A 23,306-nucleotide genomic window follows, 5' to 3' on the forward strand; every position below is an offset into this window, starting at 1 on the left:
CAGACATGAGCATGTGTCAGGTCTTATTTATAATGAACAAAATCTAACCACTGTCACCAATAAGGGTTATCACCGTGAATCATTTCAGAGTTTGGGAAAAGGGGATAAAGGGTCAATTGACTCCCTGAACCCCATTTTCTAACATTGCTGTGTCATAAATAAAATCTCATCTCCCCCTCTGGCTCCTTTGCCAATTACCTTAGAGAGACTGACTTTCTGTTCAAGAGCCTGCCAACTCCTCTTACCCACTTTCCCTAAAGTGCAGAAATCTAATCATGAACAGTCCAGAAAAATCGAATGTTTTTACTGATATAAGTTTATTAATGAAACAAAATGTGGTTAATAAACAGAAAATTACTTGAGGATTAAAGACAACCAGAGTAAAAGGATGTGCACAATGTTCTGGACCCAAATGGTTTCTCTTCGGCCACTCTGTAACCTGTTCCTGTGACTCCCTGCTTTGGACATTGGAGCATTGAACCCTGGGGGTTGGGTCACCATCAGCACCAATCACTCCCTCCTGTGTCCCAATTGGTTGAAGGCCCATTTCCCAATCAGTCCTCCAGCACCTTCCTGTCTCTCTGTCAGTGCAACGCCCAAGGCAGTTTCCCAACTGGGGCGCAGGCCCCGTTATTCTCAGCTAAATTCAGCCCTCAGCTCCATTGCCTGGCTGTCATTGACACGAGCAATAGAAAGACAGAAAGGTGCTGGAGGCTCAAATAGGAAGTTGAAACTTGTGGCTCTAAACCAACATTTCAACATTTGTCACTCAAACACTTGTTATTTATACTGGGGATTTTATTACTAGATTTAGACACTGGAAGTAAAGGGTAACTTTCCATTTCTAATGTTGTTTTGTCTATAATGTCAGCCATGGCTCAGTGGGTAACACGCTCACCTCTGGGTCAGAAAGTTGTGGGTTCAAATCCCACCCAGGACCTGAGGACAAAAATTAAAGCCCACATTCCCAGTGCCAGCACTGAGGGAGTGCTGCACTGTCAGAGCAACGTTCTTTCAAATGAGATGTTAAACTGCCAACTTCATCTGCCTTCTCATGTAGATGTAAAAGACCCCACAGCCATTATTTCAAAGAAGAACAGGGGAGTTATCCCCAGTGTCCTGGCCAATATTCATCCCTCAATCAACATCAGTAAAAACAGATAATCTGGTCATTATTACATTGCTGTGTGTGGGATCTTGCTGTGTGTAAAATGGCTGCTGTGTTCCTGCATTACAACAGTGACTGCAGCTTCATTGGCTATAAAGTGCTTTGGGGGCGTCCTGTGGTCGTGAAAGGCGCTATAGAAATGCAAGTCCTTGTTTAATTGTCAGCAAACTTGGACATATTACTCTCGGTCACTCATCGAAATCATTCATAGAGATTGATAGCTCATTTTGTGTGTGAACCTCCTGTTTGACACATTTCCAAATGCTTTTTGAAAATCCAAACACACCACATCCAAGATGAGGAATTTTTTGTTTTAAAAATCACAGCGAGTTGTTGTGATTTGGAATTTACTGCCTGAAAATGCGCTGGAAGCAAATTCAACTGTATCTTTCAGAAGGGAATGGGACAGATTCTTGAAAGGAAAAGAAAGTTGCAGGGCGATGGGATTAATTGGACAGCTCTTTCAAAGAGCTAGCAGGCGCATGATGGGCTAAATGGCCTCCTCCTGTGCTCTATGGGCCTCGTGTGCATTGAAAGGGAGGGGATCATCTTCACTTGTGGGTGACATATTAAAGAAAGCAGTGCCTCCTCTTCTCTGAATGTTTAGTTTAACATTTAAATCTCCCCTTAACATTCTCTGAAATGACAGATGGAATTTAATTCAGAGAATTGGGAGGTGATGTGATTTGGCAGAGGGGATAGAGAGAGGAAATATAGACTTAATAGCACAGTTCTAAAGAGTGAGCAGGGACAGAAGGACCTGGGGATTCATGTGCAGAGATCATTGAAGGTGGCAGGACAGAGTGAGAGAGGAATTAGCAAAGCACATGGGATCTTGGGCTTCACAAATAGAGGTATTGAGAACAAAAGCAGGGAAGTTTTGCTGAACCCTTTTAAAGCTCTGGTTAGGCCACAACTGGTCATCACACTTGAGGAAGGATGCGAGGGTCCCTGAGAGGGTGGAGAGGAGATTTACCAGAATGGTTCCAGGGATGAGGGATTTTAACCACAAGGTTAGGTTGGAGAAGTGGGATTGTTTTCCTTGGAGCAAAGGAGGTTGAGGGGAGATTTGATAGAGGTGTACAAGCTTATTATGACAGGTTTAGATAAGGTGGACAAAAAAAGCTGTTCCCATCAGCTGATGGTACAATGATGATGGGGACACAGATTTAAGGTTTTGTACAGGAGATATATCTACATCACTGTTCTCTCACTGGCACTGGGTCAAATCCTGGAATCCCTCCTTAACAGCACTGTGGGTGTACCTACACCACATGGGCTGCAGCGGTCCAAGAAGACAGCTCACCACCACCTTCTCAAGGGGCAATTAGGGAGGGGCAACAAGTGCTGGCACAGCCAGTGACACCCACACCCCTGAAAGAATGAAAATGAAAAGATATGGGGGGAAATTAGGAGGAACATTTTTACACCGCGAGTGGTAATGACCTGGAACTCACTGTCGACGAGGTGGGTGGAAGCAGAGACAGTAAACGGTTTCAAAAGGAAACTGGATGGGCAATTGGGGGAAATACATTTTCAGGGCAACAGGGATAGAACAAGGGAATGGGACTGACTAGTTTACTCTGCAGTGAGCTGGCATTGACACGATGGATTGAATGGACTCCTTCTCTACCCGAATGACTCTGACATCCAAAAAGAATAATTTCAGCTGCTCCAGTCTCTCCAACTAACTGAAGTCTCTCATCCCTGGTGCCATTCTCATAAATCCCTGCACCTTCTCTAAGAACTTCACATCTTTCCAAAAGTGTGGGGCCCAGATATAGGGTTCCATTCTAGAGGGATAGAATTGAAAAGCAGGGAGGTTATGTTCAACTTGTTTCGAACCATGGTTAGACTACACTGGGAGTACTGTCAACATTTGTGATCTCCATTTGGAAAAAGGAAATAGAGGCACTGGAGAAGGAGCAACAAAGATTCACAACAATAATATCAGAACTGAAAGCATTTAACCCTCAGGAAAGGCTGGGGCTGCTTTTCTCTAGAAAAGAGAAGGCTGAAGTGTGACCTGATGGAAGTCTTTTAGAATATGAAGGGGTTCAATAATCCAAAAGGTATTTCATGAGAAGCCTCTACCCAGCAAGTGGTGCGAATATGGAACTCATAACCATAGCGAGTGCTTGAGGTGAATAGCCTGAATACATTTAAGGGGAAGCTAGATACATACATGAGGGAGAAAGGAATAGAAGAATGTGCTGATGGGGGAACATGAAGAGGGGTGGGTGGAGGCTCATGTGGAGCATAAATACCAACATAGACCAATTGAGCCGACCGGCTTGGCCCTGTGCTGTAGACTCAATGGGACAGAGACAAATATATTTATTTTGGATCTACCTGTAGTGGTAGGAAAACACTATTTACTATCCAGGATAAAACAAATGTCGTTCATCAGCTTTTGTGGATCATTTCAATGGAAATGATTGTTGACTTGCAGGAACTGAAGGGAAAGGAAGTGAGTGAGGGCGCAGACTCTGGAAAGGTTGGCCCAGGTCTCTCTCTCTCTCTGTCTTAAAGACATTGACATCCTTTGCTCCCTCAGCTTGACACATTTATTTGTCTGGCTAAAAGGATGGTCTCTTTCCTAATGTTCACAATTAAAGGGGTGGTTTCCCCAGGAGATGGCTGACATTTAAGGGGGAAGTAAATGAATATAAGACAGGGGTATGTTTGGTTGTTATGTGATGCCTTGTCCATAGACTATTTAAGGCTTTATAAAGTTCATTTATTCTTAGTTGTTGGCTTATAATATAGTATTGTAGCCACAGTTATATATTTCCAGTCAGAATCATTATCGCAGAGAAAAGAATATTCAGCAACTCGAGTCCATGCTGAATCACATCCCAATTTCTTTCCTTCAAAGGTCCCTTCCAGTTTCATTTTGGAATCATTCATTGTCTTTGCTTCCACCACCTTCATAGACAGCGATTTCCAGGCCAGAAACACTTGCTGCAGAATTCAAGTTTCACCTCATCCTCTCTGTATTGCTAATCAGTAAATATACATATATATTTCCATACATAGATATTTAGGTTAGCAGCCTGCCTAAGATTTTCAGGTCTCTGTGTCCAGGACAGGAAAAAGTGACCACGGATCTGTCAGTCAGCATGAATCAGCACCTTCAGGAGAATTGGGAGGGTGTGTATTAGGTGTGGCAGAGTGAGAATGGAGGCAAGTGGATGGGATGGAGATTTATATTTGGGAAGCAAGAGAGGAAAGAATTTCCCATATAAACTGGAATTGTCTCTTAATTTCTATCTTGTATTGACAGTGATGATTTTTGTAAATTCCTTTCACAGGATATTAGAAGTGGAAGATTTGCAGACAGAAATCTCAAATTCACTTCAAGATCTGACAGAGTCATTTGGTTAATTGGGTCTTGAATATCATTGGCCCTTTGAACCGAGCAGGAGAAATGTTTGTCTGTTCTGTCTGCTTCAAAGGTTTTAAGCCTCAGTGTGACTGGAAAAGTACCGAGAAAGACGCACCTGAGTGAGTGTTCCAGTGCACTGACTGTGGAAAGAGCTTTAACCAGACACACAAGCTGAAAAATCATTGCCTCATTTACAGTGAGGAGAAACCACACGTGTGCTTTGTGTGTGGATGAAGCTGCCTTTGATCATTGAAACTGGAGAGACATAAGTACATCCACACCATGAAGAAACCGTGGAAATGTAGGGTCTGTGGGAGGGGATTCAAAGCCTCACCTGAGCTGGAGATTCATTGACGCAGCCACACTGGGGAGAGGCCGTTCACCTGCCCTGAATGTAGGAAGGGATTCAGTGATTCATCCAACCTGCTGATGCACCAGTGAGTTCACAATGGGGAAAGACCGTACATCTGCTTTGAGTGCGGGAAGGGATTCACTCGGTCATCCAACTTGCAGACACACCAGCGAGTTCACAGTGGGGAGTGACCATTTACATGCCCTGAGTGTGGGAAGACATTCGCTCTGTTATCCCACTTGCAGACACACCAGCGAGTTCACACCGGGGAAAGACTGTACACCTGCTCTGAGTGCGAGAAGAGATTTACAAATTCATCAAATCTGCAGAAACACAAGTGAGTTCACACTGGGGAAAGGCCATTCACTTGCTCTGAGTGCGGAAAGGGATTCGTTCAGTTATCCAAGCTGCTGTTACACCAGCAAGTTCACACTGGTGAGAGGCCATTCACCTGCTCTGTTTGTGGGAAGGGATTCACTCAGTCATCCAACCTGCTGACACACCAGTGAGTTCACAAGTGATTCCAGGAGTTCGATTCTGCTGTTATTGCTGCTGTTAATCACATCCAGGACTGAACCATGTTCATTCTGACACTTGGTGAAGTGGGAGGGTCGGAGGGTTTCTTTCTGCTGGACTGGCCGGTCTCACAACTTTGCTTCCAGTGGCTGATGCTCTTTGAGCCTGGGAGTGCATATTTCCACAAAAGCTGATGAAGTGCATTTATCTTCTCCTGGATAGTAAAGAGTGTTTTTCCTACCACTACAGGTAGATCTAAAATAAATACATTTGTCTCTGTTCCATTGAGTCTACAGCACAGGGCCAGGCCAGTCAGCTCAATTGGTCTCTGTCAGTATTTATGCTCCACATGAGCCTCCACCCACCCCTCTTCATCTCCCCCCATCAGCATATCCTTCTATTCCTTTCTCCCTCATGTATGTATCTAGCTTCTCCTTAAATGTTTTCATGCTATTCAACTCAACCACTTGCTGTGGTAGCGAGTTCCACATTCTCACCACTCGCTGGGTAAAGAGGTTTCTCATGAAATCCCTATTGGTTTATTGAATCCCCTTCATCATCTTAAAGACTTCCATCAGGTCACCCTTCAGTCTTCTCTTTTAGAGAGAAAAGCAGCCCCAGCCTTTCCTGAGGGTTAAATGCTCTCAGTTTTTGTATTATTTTTGTGAATCTCTGTTGCCCTTTCTCCAGTGCCTCTATTTCCTTTTTCTAAACGGAGATCACAAATATTGACAGTACTCTCAGTGTAGTCTAACCATGGTTTGAAACAAGTTGAAAATAACCTCGCTGCTTTTCAATTCTATCCCTCTAGAATGGAACCCTATATCTGGGCTCCACACTTTGGGAAAGATGTGAAGTTCTTAGAGAGGGTGCAGAGGAGATTTACAAGAATGGCACCAGGGATGAGGGTCTTCAGTTAGTTGGAGAGACTGGAACAGCTGAAATTTCTGTCTTTGGATCATGGAGTCATTAGAATTTACAAGGAGGCCATTCAGCCTATCAAAACCATATTTCCCTCAAGTGCCCATCCAATTGGCTTTTGAAGTTGTTCATCATCTCTGCTTCCACCCTGCTCATAGGCAGCGAGTTCTAGGTCATTCCCACTTGCTGTGTGAAAATATTCCTCCTCACATCCCCCCTGCATCTCCTGCCCCCAACCTTAAATCTGTGTCCCCCTCATCCTTATACCATCAGCTGATGGGAACAGCTTTTCCTTCTCCACCTTATCTAAACCTGTCATAATCTACTGCATCTCTATCAAATCTCCCCTCAACCTCCTGTGCTCCAAGGAGATCAACCCCAGCCTGATGCCCACAATAAAGAGCAAACAAGAAATGTTAAAGCCTGAAATCAATTGGGAATGTTTGATTTCTGTTTTAAGGATATGATGAATATATTGTTTTGGACAGTAAAGGAATTGGAGTAACTCACCCGGGTGATCAGTGGAATGTATCAATCCGGTATCCACCTACATTCTAGTGAAAGTCAGGGAGCTGTAGATGAGATGAATAAGTTGATAGATTTCTCTGGGAGATATTTCTATCATTTGCCTCTGAACCTTCTTTTTAAGGAAAATCACATTTGAAAACCGAAAGGTGTAAAAGGGGCCAAACTTCAGCAGAAATCTGGCAGAGCTGAGAACAGACGACTTGCTATGTGGGAACAGGGAGATGAACAGCTACCAGAGGACAGAGAAAACAAGAGTGCCTTGAATCCTAGATGACACCTGGTTGTCAAGGCCACCATGTTTTCACTGCTTGGCATGGGAATGCTGACTCCCTGTACCGGGGATGGAGCGTGGGAAGCCAATTGTTTGAGAGTTTGACGTGGCTTGGGTGGGTACAGATGGTTCAATGACAGGTTTTGTAATTGGTCTGTTCAAATGTTAGCTCGGCAATGATTGGGTTAAATCAGTCTCCATAGACTTTGTGACGTAAAAAAGTATCAGAAGGGATTCCCCGAGCACAGAGATTTGTAGAGGTTTTACATATTGCATTGACTGGTGCCATGGCATCTGGGGCAGACCAGGGAGCATTTACGTGGAGATGGTGCTTCTACCCAGAGTGTAATGGTAATGCTGCTGCACTTTGATACTACTGCTCAGACATGAGCATGTGTCAGGTCTTATTTATACTGAATAAAATCTAACCACTGTCACCAATTAGGGTTACCACTATGAATCAATTCAGAATTTGGGATAAGGGGATAAAGGGCTAATTGATTCCCTGAACCCCATTTTCTAACATCGCTGTGTCAAAAATAAAATCTCATCTCCCCCTCTGGCTCCTTTGCCAATTACCTTAGAGGGACTCACTTTCTGTTAAAGAGCCTGCCAACCCCACTCACCCACTTTCCCTAAAGTGCAGAAATGTAATCATGGAAATTTCAGAAAAATTAAATACTTCAACTGATACAAGTTTATTAATGAAACAGAATGTGGTTAATAAACAGAAAATTACTTGAGGATCAAAGACAACCAGAGTAAAAGGATGTGCACAATGTTCTGGACCCAAATGGTTTCTCTTTGGCTCCTCTGTGCCCTGTTCCTGTGACTCTCTGCTTTGGACACAGAGGCACTGAACCCCGGGGGTCGGGTCACCATCAGCCCCGGTCACCCCCTCCCATGTCCTGAGTGGTCGGAGGCCCATTTCCCAGTCAGTCCTCCAGCACCTTCCTGTCTCTCTATCAGTGCGACACCCATGGCAGTTTCCCAACTGGGGCGCAGGCCCCGTTATTCTCAGCTAAATTCAGCTCTCAGCTCCATCGCCTGACTGTCATTGACACGGGCAATAGGGAGACAGAAATGTGCTGGAGGCTCAAATGGGAAGTTGAAACTTATGGTTTGAAAGCAAAACGTAAACATTTTTCAGTTAAAAACATGTCATTTATACTGGGGTTTTCGTTATTAGCTTCAGTGAGTGAGGTGTCCATAAAAGTGTTCATTTTGAAAAGGAAAGATTTGAAAAGCAGGGAAGTTATGCATCACCAGATTCGTTCCATAGTTAGACTCCACTGGGCGTACTGTTAACACTTGTGACCTCCATGTAGTAAAAGGAAATAGGAACAAATAGTCATTTGGTAGGATAGAACTATTCAGTGGCAACATGAGTGGTGTTCCCCACTAACAGGATGCTGCTGTCAAGGCAAAAAGACATTCCACCTGTCAGACAAATGAGTAATGTGGTATATGAATTTCAGTGCCAGTGCGATGCAAGGTATGTAGGTTGTAAGTCCCAACTGGCGGGTCGTATCAAACAGCATGTCCCTTCAGCTGTTCACAACAGGTAAAGTACTGACTGTACCCAACCAGCCATGCTTGCCAATCTCAAAACATAGTGTCCAACATGAAATGTGATTCTGTGATTGGACAGCACTTGCTAAACAATCCTGATTGTGCTAAGAATTACACTGATAACCAATTTAAGATTATCAGCTGGTCTCGCAGTGTGACTCAATTACTCGTGCGAGAAGCTACACATTTTTACACACAGGGCCCTGTCATTTGCAGACAGAAGGAGCATTGTGCCTTTTTCAACTAAACAAAAGCTTGGGGATAGATATTCCCTGGTTCATTAGCCATGGCTGTACCTTGACCAATCAGAGTTGATTTGCCTGGTTTGAATTTAAACAAAAGCGTGGCAGTGAACTGTTCCCGGGTGCCTTTTCCATGGCAACACTGCTGCCAATCACAGCCCACTTGCCAACTAATCGGCACTTTCTTCTCATGCAGTATAAATTGTTCTGCACTTACAATTGTAACTCCTGCGAATCTGTCCCGATGACTCCAAGACAAAAAGCTTCGACAGCATGTCTCTTTTTTCAGAAATACAGGCACTGGAGAAAGTGCCTGGACCTTTAAAATGCTCTCTGCCCCTCACTCTTAATTTTACTTAGCAGGATCTTTTCAAGGTTCCTGTCCTTCTTTTGACTAGAAGGTCTGCTTGGGACTTTCCCCTGTTTCACTCCCTTAGATTTTGGGGTCTTTTCCTTAGCCTGGGACTGGCTGCCTGAGCCCTTCTAGGCTGCTTCTCTGGCAGCTATCTTCAAAACCAGCTGAACTCCAACAGCTTTCAAAACAAACCGCTGTTTCTTTAGATTTTCTGTGAGTCTGTGGGAGCGACCTGTCTCTCTGGGCCCCTGTTGCTAGGCAAAAGCACTGCTTTTTCTACTCTTGTGTTTGCTTAACTTCACAAAACTCATTAAAAATGCAGGCACCTTTTAGAGTGAAGCTAAAACTCAATTTGACCTTTCTTAACACGCAGATACAGAAATTCAAATCAAACTTAAACATTAAAGCTAAAACTCATTCCTAACACCCACAAATACAAATATAATTTCCTTAAACTATCTCTATTTCCTAACACTAGCATCACACTGGCACTAAAATTCATGTCCCACATTACACATTTGTCTGATAGGCAGAATGCCTTTTTGGCTTGGCGGCAGCATCCTGTTAGTGGGGAATACCACTTGTGTTGCTACTGCATAGCAGCAGCGTGAAACAGCGAGCTTCAGCAGCCGCTCAAATGTTGCTGAGTGCCAGACGAAAAGCTTCGATGTGTCTCTCTTTTCAGCAACACTTGGAGTTTACCTCCTGCTGAGGGCCATTTGTTAGCTCTTCCCAGGCAGTTGTACAGAGAATAGGCAACAAGACGCTGTCCTATCCAGTGAGGAATGTTGACATGGAAACCTGAAACAGGAGGTCTCGACGTTTCCAGGGAACTGTCAAAAATTCCTTCATGGGATGTGGGTGTCGCTGACGAGGACAGCATTTGTTGTTCATTCCTAATACCTCCTGGACTGAGGTCTTGCCACAGCATTACAGAGGGCAGTAAAGGGTCAATCACATTGTTGTGGCTCTGTCATCACAGACAGACCAGACCACATAAGGACAGCAGATTTCCTTCCCTAAAGGACATTAGAGGACCAGATAGGTTTTTACAACAGCCAATGATACTTTCATGGCCACCATGACTGAGACTAGTTTTGTATTCCAAATATAATTAATCAAATTCACATAACAGGCCACAGAGGGATTTGAACCCATGTCACCAGAATGTGCCTCTGAATCCAGATATATTACCACTACACTATCATCTCATCATTGCTTGATACATACTCAAGTAAGCATCTAATCAATGCCTTCCACCTGTAAATGCTTAACCTCAATTGATACAATTAACAGCCACAGTCTGAACAGAAGGCTCTCTAATCGTGGTGACTGCCAGGGTGTCTCAATCAGTCGGATGACTCTGTGAATCCCTTTCCACACTCACAACAGTTGAACTCTCCTCCATGTGCACTTGCCTGTGCTTCTGCAACCTGGATGAATCTGCGAATCCCTTCCCAAACTCAGAGCAGGTGAACGGCCTCTCCCCAGTGTGAACTCGCTCATGTCTCCTGAGGCTGGAGAATTCCCCGAATCCCTTCCCACACTTGGAGCAGGTGAACGACCTTTCTCCACTGTGAACTCACTGGTGTGTCAGCAGATTGGTTGACCGAGTAAATTGTTTTCCACACACGGAGCAGGGGAATGGTCTCTCTACGGTGTGAACCGCCTGGTGTTGCAGCAGGGTTGATAACTGAGTGAATCCCTTCCCACAATCAGAGCAGGTGAATGGCATCTTCCCAGTGTGAACTCACTGGTGGTTCTGCAGGGCAGGTGAATTAGTGAATCCCTTCCCACACTCAAAGCAGCTTCTCCCTGGCATGTATTCACTGGTGTCTCCACAGCTGGTTGAAAGAGTGAATCCCTTTCCACAAAGGAAACATTGGAATGACCTCACCCCAGTATGAACTCGCTGGTGTCTCGTGAGGCTGGATGAATTGCCGAATCCCTTCCCACACACAGAGCAGGTGAATGGCCTTTCTCCGGTGTGAACTCGCAAGTGTGTCAGCAGACTGGATGATCTAGTAAATCCCTTGCCACACTCAGAGCAGGTGAATGGCCTCCTTCCAGCGTGAACTGCCTGGTGTCGCAGCAGGGTTGAAAACTGAGTGAATCCCTTCCCACAAATGGAGCAGGTGAATGGCCCCTCCCCGGTATGAAACTGCTCGTGTGCCTGCAAGTTGGATGAGTGAGTGAATCCCTTCCCACACTCAGAGCAGGTGAATGGCCTCTCCCCGGCGTGACTGCGTCAATGTGTTTCCAGCTCAGACAGGGCTTTGAGTCCCTTCCCACAATCCCCACATTTCCAAGGTTTCTCCATGGTGCGCGTGTCCTTGTGTCTCTTTAGGTTCTACAATCAAATGAAGCCTCATCCACACAGAACATGTGCACGGTCTCTCCTCACTGTGGATGGCGATGTTTTTTCACGCTGTGTAACTGGTTAAAGCTCTTTCCACAGTCAGTGCACTGGAAACACTCTCACTCGAGTGTCTTTAAGAGAGAGAGAGACCTGGGCCAACCTTTCCAGAGTCTGTACCCTCCCTGGATTTACTTCCTTTCCCTTCAGTTCCTGCAAGTCAACAATTTGCCCCCAGAATGAGAAAAGAAATGGAAAGGGGGAAACATTGATTTCCTCACAGATGTTGCCCAGAGGAGGAAATTTCAGTCTGAAGCTCATTGTCCAACTTCCGCATTGTGACGTCCACAATGGAACCCTGCCTGAATCAGCCAATAGGAATCACTCTGCTCCACGGTGACGTCCTCAGGTTCCAGTCACTCACTTTCAATGTGCAAAATCCCATAGAGCACAGAAGGAGGCCATTCAGCCCATCATGCTCAAGCCAGCTCACGAAAGAGCTGTCCAGTTAATCCCATTGCCCTGCCATTTTCATTTCCTTTCAAGAATCTGTCCATTTCCCTTTTGAAGGATAGAGTCCAATCTGCTTCTTGCACCATTTTCAAACAGTGAATTCCAAATCACAGCAACTCACTGTGTTTTAAAACAAATCATTCAGGATATGGTGTGTTTGCATTGTCACAGAGTATACGAAATGGTTTCAGACATTGTTATTACTCAAAATTAAGACTCAATCTTTAACAATGATTTTGATGAGAGGATCGATTGTCATATATCCAAATTTGGGGACAAATTTTAAAATCCATTTCTATAGCACCTCTTATAACCACAGGACTTGCTAAAGCTTTTAAAAGCCAGTCAAGTACTTGTGAAGTGTTGTCACTGTTGCAATGTAGGAAACTGTGGGTAGGCCTAGGTAATCAAATTTAGTTTTAAACATCAATCACTTTCATTCCGTATTCACTGTTCGAAGTAGCAAGGTCAAGGAAGCCATTTTAAACTCTAATGTGGTTGGATCTGTATTTTAAAAATTAACACTGTATAAATGTAAATCATTCTCTAAAATGCACAGCTAGCAGAAATTGTTTACACAAAGAAATTATTTCTTAATATTCAAAATCTACAAGACATCATATTCTGCCAATGTCCAGCTCAAGAATAAGGCTCATTGTTCAAGCCGATTCAGATTAGTGTTAGCTGTTAGTATTAGCTGTTGTCCTCCATAGATTGTCTTCTTGAACCAGTGTATCTTCTATTAACCAAATCTATTAATTAATACTGTAATCTGCAGTTAACTATCAGTCAGTAATAGATGATTGAATAAGTAGTGAGCCTTAATTGAATTACAATTAATGAAAAAAAATGAATCAGTTGTGAAAGTAAAAGATTGAATTTTATTTGCTGTAAAAATGTAAAACCTTAATTGCTGTGTATGTAAAGAATGAGCAATGAAGAGAAATGTACTGGCAAGAGAGACCTTCAAGCTCTGATTAGCCTCAACATTTGAAACTGCCTGAATAAGGGATTGTATAGAATCAGATAAAGGGATAGTATGAAATAGTTCTATTGTATTCCTGTCTAATATAATGAGAGAAGAGGTGAAAATAATGGGGATCCAATTAAATTAACCGAGTGACCAAATTGACAAATTGTCATGTTACAACAGGCCCAACTCTGATGTGAGGTAATGGTCACTTTGGGGATAAAAGTAGAGGTTCTGAAGGTCTTCCTTGCTAGCCAAGTACTGAAGACTCCCGAGACTGAGTTCCAAGGAAATTACTGTCAGAGAAGGAGCCAGACTTCTGAGGGCGAATCCCACAAGAATTACTGTCAAAGAAGGAGCCAGAGAGGGTTACGCTTCTACAGACTGATCACCCACATGAAGTTGTAAAAGTCAATGTCTTGAAGTTGTGAAGTAAACATTTTTTGTTTAATAAACTTTTAAAATTTACTATCCAGGGAATTCTGCCTTTGGTTTGGACAAGATTTTAACAAATTAACGCAAAGTGAATTTATTAAATGGCAAGTTGGGGGTGGACGAAATAAATTAAGTTACAGATAACAAGATCAGATAATGTCAATCTTAAATTTAAAAACGTGTATTTATGTATCGTCTTTCACGACCACAATACACCCCAAAGTGCTTTACAGCCAATGATGTGTTTCAAAGGGAAGTCACAGTTGTAATATAGGAAACAGCAGCCAATTTGCACACAGCAAGATCCCACAAACAGCAATGTGATTATGACCAATGATGTGTTTTTAGTGACGTTGATTGATAAACATTGGCCAGGACACTGGGGATAACTCCTCTGCTCAACTTCAACATAGTGGCCACAGGAAGCTCTAAGTCCACCCAAAGCAGCGGACGGGGCCCTTGGGTTAGCATCTCATCCAAAAGACAGCAACCCTGACAGTGCAGCACTCCCTCAGTGCTGGCACAAGGAATGATGGATGTGATTTTTGTCCTCAGGTCCCTGGACTGGGACTTGAACCATCAACCTTCTGACTCAGAGGTGAGAGTGTGATCCACTGGTAGGAAAAATACTATTTACAATCCAGGATAAAATAAATGTATTTCATCAGCTTTTGTACATCATTTCAGTGGAAATGTGCACTCCCAGGCTCAAAGAGCATCAGCCCACTGGAAGCAAAGTCGTGAGACTGATCAGTCCAGTGGAAAGAAACCCTCCGACCCTCCCACTTCACCAAGTGTCAGAATGAACATTCTGTTCTATTTAGTAGAGCCAATCAGAGCCAGGTAGAACAAAACAGAGCCATATAGAGCCATACAGAGCCTGGCAGAGCTGACAAGACTCCGAAGGGTAACCTGGTAAACTAGTAAAACCCACTATGTGTGTTGATAGTCACAAAATCCCGAGAGCCTTTTCCAGATTGACCTGCTGATAACTGTGGCTTATGTCGAGTTTCGTATATATGGTTCCCCCTGCCTGGATGTGAATTAACAGCAGAATCCAACCCCTAGAATCACTTGCGAACTTGCTGGTGTCTCAGCAGACTGGATGTCTGAATGAATCCTTTCCCACACTCAGAGCAGATGAACGGCCTCTGCACATTATGAACGCGCTGATGCTTTCGTAAGGTGTATGAGTGACTGAAACCCCTCCCATATATGGAGCAGGTGAATGGTCTCTCCCTGATGTGAACTCGCTGGTGTGACGTCAGGTGGGATGTCTGAGTGAATCCTTTCCCACACTCAGAGCAGGTGAATGGTCTCTCCCTGATGTGAACTCGCTGGTGTGACGTCAGGTGGGATGTCTGAGTGAATCCTTTCCCACACTCAGAGCAGGTGAACGGCCTCTCCCCAATGTGAACTCGCTGGTGCATCAACAGCGTAGATAACTGAGTAAATCCCTTTCCACGCACGGAGCAGATGAATAGCCTCTCCCCTGTGTGAATGTGCCAGTGTGTTAGCAGGGTGGATTGGTCACTGAATCTATTCGCACACATCGAGCAGGTAAAAGGCTTCTCTCCAGTGTGAACCAACTGATGCCTCATCAGGTTGGATAACTGAGTGAACCCCTTCCCACACTCAGAGCAGGTGAACGGCTTCTCCCTGGTGTGAACACGGTGATGTGTCCACAGAATGTACGAATCATTAAATCTCCTCCCATAGACTGAGCAGGTGAATGACCTATCCCTGGTGTGAACTCGCTGGTGTGTCAGCAGGCGGGATGACTGAATGAAACCCTTCCCACGCTCACAGCAGGTGAATGGTCTCTCCCCAGAGTGATGGTGTTGATGAATTTCCAGCTGAGATGGGGATCTGAATCCCCTCCTGCAGTCCCCACATTTTCACCGTTTCTCCATGGTGCACGTGTCCTTGTGTCTCTCCAGTTGATGGTCAGTTGAAGCCTTGTCCTCACACAGAACACATGTACAGTCTCTCCCTGCTGTGAATGGTGATGTTTTTACAGGCTGTGTAACTGGTTAAAGCGCTTTCCACAGTCAGTACATTGGAGCACTCTCACTCAGGTGTGTGTGTGTCTCTGTGCTCTTCCAGTCACACTGATATTTAAAATCTTTTGAAGCAGACAGAACAGACAAACATTTGTCCTTCCAGGTTCAAAGGCCGATGATATCCAGATCTGATAAATGCAGTGACTCTATAAGATCTTGATGTGAGCTTTGGTGTGAGATTTCTGGTTGTAAATCCTCCCCTTCTAATATCCTGTAAAATGAATTTACAAATATGATCACTGTCAGTTCAGGGTAGAAAATCAGAACAGACTAGTTCTGTTGACTAGTTGCAATGGAACATTCTTTTCTCTGTCGCGTTGTCTGGTATCTGTCTGTAAATCCTCTGCTTCCAATGTCCTGCAACAGTTATTTACAAAAGTCATCACTGTTAGTACATGATAGAAATTCAGAAAAGACAATTCTAGTTTCTTGGTACATTCTTTCCTCTCTCATTTCCCAAAAGCTGTAAATCTCTGTCCCACACACTCTCCCTCCATTCTCACTCTGCTACACTGAATATACACCCTCCCAATTCTCCTGAAGATGCCGATTCATGCTGACCAACAGATCCATTGTCACTGTTTCCAATCCAAGACTTGAGAATATTCACATATGCACATTTACTGATTACAGATACAGGGAGAATCTGTGGGAGAATTTTATATGGCAGTGATTGGTCATGATCTGGAACTCGCTGCCCACGAGGATGAAGGAAGTGGAGACAATTCATGACTTTAAAATGAAATTGGATGGGCGCTGGGAGAAGTAAACTGACAGGGGACTAGAGATATAGAGGGGGAATGGACTGATTGGATTGGTCTGCAGAGAGTCAGCATGGACTGGAGGTGCCAAATGGGCTCCTTCTGTGCTGTGATGAGCCAATGACTGGAAATATATAAAATAGCCACAGGGCTATATTACAAGACGAGAAGTAACAATAAATGCACTTTATTGCAGCACCATAAATAATATATCTAATATTTGCCATACAATAACACGAGACATATTTCTGCGCTATATTAATTTACTGTCCCACTATATGTCAGCCATCTCCTGGGGAAACCACCCCTTTAATTGTGAACATAAGGAAAGAGACCATCCTTTTAGCCAGACAAATAAATGTGTCAAGCTGAGGGAGCAAAGGATGTCAATGTCGTTAAGAGACAGAGAGACCTGGGCCAACCTTTCCAAAGTCTGCACCCTCCCTGGATTCACTTCCTTTCCCTTCAGTTCCTGCAAGTCAACAACTCCCCCCCAGAATGAGAAAAGAAATAGAAAGGGGGAGAAAAGAAAGTGTTTTACTCACAGATGTTGGATACAGGAGGAAGTTTTAGTCTGTGTGAAGCTCAATTCTCATTGACACAAAGCCCGCGCTCTGATTGGCTGGAGGACCAGAGCCCTTCCGGTCCTCCATCTCTACCCATTGGTCAGCCCCTGAGCATGAAGGGAGGATGGTGGGCCCTCCAAGCACATGCGCACCTTCTCACTCCCTTGCACATGCGCAGCTCACCGCCCATCACCCCCCGACCTCCCCTCACCACCGCCCTCGGACATGCACAGCCCTGGGCTGCATGCCTGCGTAACCGATAGAGATGAAAACAAAAAACTGCGGATGCTGGAAATCCAAAACAAAAACAGAATTACCTGGAAAAACTCAGCAGGTCTGGCAGCATCGGCGGAGAAGAAAAGAGTTGACGTTTCGAGTCCTCATGACCCTTCGACAGAACTGAGTAAAATTAGAAGAGGGGTGAAATATAAGCTGGTTTAAGGTGGGGGGGGGGGGGGCGGCAGGGGGGTGGGGGGAGAGAAGTTGGGGGGGTGGGTGTGGTTGTAGGGACAAGCAAGCAGTGATAGGAGCAGCTAATCAAAAGATGTCACAGACAAAAGAACAAAGAGGTGTTGAAGGTGGTGATATTATCTAAGAGAATGTGCTAATTAAGAATGGATGGCAGGACACACAAGGTACAGCTCTAGTCGGGGTGGGGTGAAATAAGACTCACAGGTCATAAAAGGTATAGATTTAAAAATAATGGAAATAGGTAGGAAATGAAAAATCTATATAAATTATTGGAAAAAACAAAAGGGAGGGGGAAGAAACGGAAAGGGGTTGGGGATGGAGGAGGGAGTTCATGATCTAAAGTTGTTGAACTCAATATTCAGTCCAGAAGGCTGTAAAGTGCCCAATCGGAAGATGAGGTGCTGTTCCTCCAGTTTGCGTTGAGCTTCACTGGAACAATGCAGCAGGCCAAGGACAGACATGTGGGCAAGAGAGCAGGGTGGGGTGTTAAAATGGCAAGCGACAGGGAAGTTTGGGTCATTCTTGCGGACTGACCGCAGCTGTTCTGCAAAGCAGTCGCCCAGTTTGCGTTTGGTCTCTCCAATGTAGAGGAAACCGCATTGGGAGCAACGAATGCAGTAGACTAAGTTGGGGGAAATGCAAGTGAAATGCTGCTTCACTTGAAAGGGGTGTTTGGGCCCTTGGACAGTGAGGAGAGAGGAAGTGAAGGGGCAGGTGTTGCATCTTTTGCGTATGCATGTGGACGTGCCGTAGGTGGGGGTTGAGGAGTAGGGGGTGATGGAGGAGTGGACCAGGGTGTCCCGGAGGGAGCGATCCCTACGGAATGCCGATAAGGGGGGTGAAGGGAAGATGTGTTTGGTAGTGGCATCATGCTGAAGTTGGCGGAAATGGCGGAGGATGATCCTTTGAATGCGGAGGCTGGTGGGGTGATAAGTGAGGACAAGGGGGACCCTATCATGTTTCTGGGAGGGAGGAGAAGGAGTGAGGGCGGATGCGCGGGAGATGGGCCGGACACGGTTGAGGGCCCTGTCAACGACCGTGGGTGGAAAACCTCGGTTAAGGAAGAAGGAGGACATGTCAGAGGAACTGTTTTTGAATGTAGCATCATTGGAACAGATGCGACGGAGGCGAAGGAACTGAGAGAATGGGATGGAGTCCTTACAGGAAGTGGGGTGTGAGGAGCTGTAGTCGAGATAGCTGTGGGAGTCGGTGGGTTTGTAATGGATATTGGTGGACAGTCTATCACCAGAGATTGAGACAGAGAGGTCAAGGAAGGGAAGGGAAGTGTCAGAGATGGACCACGTGAAAATGATGGAGGGGTGGAGATTGGAAGCAAAATTAATAAATTTTTCCAAGTCCTGACGAGAGCATGAAGCAGCACCGAAGTAATCATCGATGTACCGAAGAAAGAGTTGTGGAAGGGGGCCGGAGTAGGACTGGAACAAGGAATGTTCCACATACCCAATAAAGAGACAGGCATAGCTGGGGCCCATGCGGGTACCCATAGCCGCACCTTTTATTTGGAGGAAGTGAGAGGAATTAAAGGAGAAATTGTTCAGTGTGAGAACAAGTTCAGCCAGACGGAGGAGAGTACTGGTGGTTGGGGTTGTTCAGGCCTCTGTTTGAGGAAGAAGCTAAGGGCCCTCAGACCATCCTGGTGGCGGATGGAGGTGTAGAGGGATTGGACGTCCATGGTGAAGAGGAGGCAGTTGGGGCCAGGGAACTGGAAATTGTTGATGTGACATAAAGTGTCAGAGGAATCACGGATGTAGATGGGAAGGGACTGGACAAGGGGAGAGAGAAGGGAGTCAAGATAATGAGAAATGAGTTCCATGGGGCAGGAACAGGTTGACACGATTGGTCTGCTGGGACAGTCTGTTTGTGGATTTTGGTTAGGAGGTAGAAGCGGGCCGTCCGAGTTTGGGCGACTACCAGGTTGGAAGCTGTGGGAGGATGATCTCCAGAGGAGATGAGATCAGTGACAGTCCTGGAAACAATGGCTTGATGTTCAGTGGTGGGGTCATGGTCCAGGGAGAGGTAGGAGGAAGTGTCTGCAAGTTGACGCTCAGCCTCCCCATTCTCTTACATAATATCAACACCTCTTTGTTCTTTTGTCTGTGACAACTTTTGATTATCTACTCCTATCACTGCTTGCTTGTCCCAACAACCACCACCCCCCCACAACTTCTCTCCACACCCGCACCCCCCCCCCCCCCCCCCCCCCCCCCCCACCACCACCTTAAACCAGCTTATATTTCACCCCTCTCCTAATTTTACTCAGTTCTGTTGAAGGGTCATGAGGACTCGAATTGTCAACTTTAATCTTCTCCGCCGATGCTGCCAGACCTGCTGAGTTTTTCCAGGTAATTGTTTTTGTTTTGCGCGACCGAAGACCAGTTTCTCCAGCGCAGGGGATTGTGGGAGCTGCAGCCGCCATTACTCATCCGGAGCCCAGTCTCCAAACTCCTGGGACTGGGATGGAAAGTGGAGATGGGGAGCGCAGTGACCCCACCCTGACGCAAAATACATGTGGATAGTCATTGGATTTGATTGTGACGCCCCCTTCGCAAAACAGTTTGTTAACTTCAGGTGTAAAGATTTAGACACTTGGTTGACATATTGGGGAGGGCAATAGGTGAGTGTAAAACTTAACCTGAGAGTCAGCACCTTGAGGAGGGGGAATTGGGGAAAAAGCAGGAGGAGGATTGTCGGATGAATTAGTGTTAAATTCAATAGGGAGGATGACTTGCATTGGGGGATGGCAGATATTTATAATTTGAAGGGGGAGAAACATGTTTTATGATCATTAGAATTGTCACTTCTGAATTTCTATCCTGCACTGACAGTGACGACTTAATAACATCAACCCTGTTGCATCCATTCATAATCTTGAAGTCCTTTATCAGGTCAACCCGCAGCCTTTTCTTCCCCAGCCTGTTCACTCTTTCCTGTAACTTAAACACTCTTAGTTCTGGTATTATCCTTATGAATCTTTCTTGCATCTTCTTGACGACCTCTGTCAGTTTTAAAGGGGTGTATCATTAAAATTTTGGCTGAGTTTAATTTGGTTGCAGGCACCTAATTACTCGGTTCCAAATTGACTCCCTAAAATACTTTAGTTCAAAGGAGACTTAACCATCAGGTAAGACTGGAATCTGAAATAGCAAATAATATTAATGCTTATTTAAATGGAAAAGATTTAGTTATGAAACACACGACCTACTTTCATTAGCTCAATTAAGCAGCGACCCACAATCCTGCCTCAGTGGTCACTCAGCACCTCCATGAATAGAGTCCAATTCGCAAACACAAGATGGTTCTTGAAACATACTGTACTTGAAGTAACATAACCTCATCTCAAATCAGACCTGTTGTCATTCGATAATTTGTCATTTTTATTACTGGGTTGGGATTTAACCATTTCCGTATATTGTTCCATGGAGTAGAACAATTGGATCGTTCAGGTTCATTTAGTTTATCTGAGTTTAGGCAAAGTTATGGACCAAGATAGCAGGGGTGTGCAGTTCATTCTAGCGCCACTACTCCACAGGTCATAACAATAGTTTAAATGTTTAATTCACCCACAAAACAGTCCAATCCCAGCCTAAAAACACTCTAACCAGGCTTCTGGCTAGAAAACACAAAAAACAAGTGAATCAACTGGTTAACATACAACTGGTAGTTTAGAAGTGCAACAAATTCCCTCTTTTTAAAAAAAGCAGACTCAAACACACACACACACTGAGGAAGGTTTAATTCAAAGGTGGGGTAGAGAGAGCGAAAGAGAGTATTTTCTTGCAGCCTAATTCTAAGGCACACACTCTCAGACTGAGGGTCTTAAAGAACTAAGATGCTCAAAGAATACTTCTCTTTGGGCACATGTTTTGAAGCAATCAGCAAGAGTCTTTAGCCTGGCAACAGTAGTTCCTTATTCAATTACATATACAAAGTATTCCTTCCCTTTTAAGATGTTCCCACTGGGTATCTCTGTTGAACTGGGCTTTATTGAAGAATAGCACATTCGCAGCTCTGAATTAATACTGCAGACTTTAAAAAATAACTCAGGGGTTAGAATATCCAGAATTAAATGTTCGTCAAATTATCCAAAAACGGGCTCCTCACAGCAAGATCATGAAGGGTTTACATCAAATAAAGAGAAACTGTTTCCACTGACACAAGGGTTGTTCACCAGATTATGCCCTGGGGAAGGATGGTTGACAGGTGACAGGATAAGTAATTGTGGTTTGGGTTTTATTGATCCAAAAGGTGTAAAAGGGGCCAAACTGCAGCAGAAATCTGGCAGAGCTAAGAAGAGATGACTTGCTATGTGGGAACAGGGAGATGAACAGCTACCAGAGGACAGAGAAAACAAGAGTGCCTTGAATCCTAGACGACACCTGGGTGTCAAGGCCACCATGTTTTCACTGCTTGGCATGGGAATGCTGACTCCCTGTACTGGGGACGGAGCGTGGGAAGCCAATTGTTTGAGAGTTTGACGTGGCTTGGGCGGGTACAGATGGTTCAATGACAGGTTTTGTAATTGGTCCGTTCAAATGTTAGCTCAGCAATGATTGGGTGAAATCAGTCTCCATAGACTTTGTGATGTAAAAAAGTATCAGAAGGGATTCCCCGAGCACAGAGATTTGTAGAGGTTTTACATATTGCATTGACTGGTGCCATGGCATCTGGGGCAGACCAGGGAGCATTTACGTGGAGATGGTGCTTCTACCCAGAGTGTAATGGTAATGCTGCTGCACTTTGATACTACTGCTCAGACATGAGCATGTGTCAGGTCTTATTTATACTGCACAAAATCTAACCGCTGTCACCAATAAGGGTTATCACTGTGAATCATTTCCGAGTTTGGGAAAAGGAGATAAAGGGTTAATTGACTCCCTGAACCCCATTTTCTAACATCGCTGTGTCAAAATTAAAATCTCATCTCCCCCTCTGGCTCCTTTGCCAATTACTTTAGAGGGACTCACTTTCTGTTAAAGAGCCTGCCAACCCCTCTCACCCACTTTCCCTAAAGTGAATAAATCTAATCATGGAAAGTCCAGAAAAATCAAATATTTTGATTGATAAAAGTTTCTGATTGAAACAGAACATGGTTTAAAAAAACAGAAAATTACTTGAGGATCAAAGACAACCAGAGTAAAAGGATGTGCACAATATTCTGGACCCAAATGGTTTCTCTTTAATTCATCTGTCCCCTGTTTGCTGCCCTCTTTGTGGAACACCTCCGCTCAGTCCACAAGCATGACCCTGACCTTCCAGTTGCTGCCATTGTAATTCACCACCTTGCTCTCATGCTCACATTTCTGTCCTCGGCCTGCTGCAATGTTCTCGTGAAGCACAACACAAGCTGATGAGGCACTTTACAGCCTTCTGGACTCAACATTGAGTTCAACAACTTCAGCCAGTCAACTCTGTTCTCCATTTGGATCTATTTTTTGCGGCTGCATTTGCTGCCAACGCGGGGCGTGCTCAGTTGTACCGCTTCACGCAATGATGTCATTGTGAATGACGGAGATCAGAACTCTATTCATTCCCCCAGCCTCAGTGTGATACTCATCCTGTCCAGTTAGTTTCTCCCTGTTTTTAAACCAATTTCAAACTTGCAGCAATCCTAATGAGAACTGAAACTGAAGAATAAAATTCAATGAACAATCCTAGAGAGTGGATTTTGGACCCAGAAAGGGCTATTTCATTCAGAACAAAATCCAATACCCATTTTCCCCTCAGTCATTTCCTTTAGCTTTTTGCCCATGTCATGTTTTCAGTTCTATTATATACAAACCTTGGCAGCTCACTCATCAATACCTGAAACATTTTACTGTTCTCTGCACTTGTCTCTG

At 44.6% G+C, this 23,306-nt stretch overlaps 1 pseudogene; it reads left to right on the forward strand.

Annotated features, from left to right (window-relative positions):
• Window positions 1-23,306, forward strand: part of LOC121273568 — a 54,856-nt pseudogene that overhangs the window by 12,541 nt on the left and 19,009 nt on the right.

The sequence above is a fragment of the Carcharodon carcharias genome, assembly GCF_017639515.1.
Source record: "Carcharodon carcharias isolate sCarCar2 chromosome 27 unlocalized genomic scaffold, sCarCar2.pri SUPER_27_unloc_1, whole genome shotgun sequence".
Lineage (NCBI taxonomy): Eukaryota > Metazoa > Chordata > Chondrichthyes > Lamniformes > Lamnidae > Carcharodon > Carcharodon carcharias.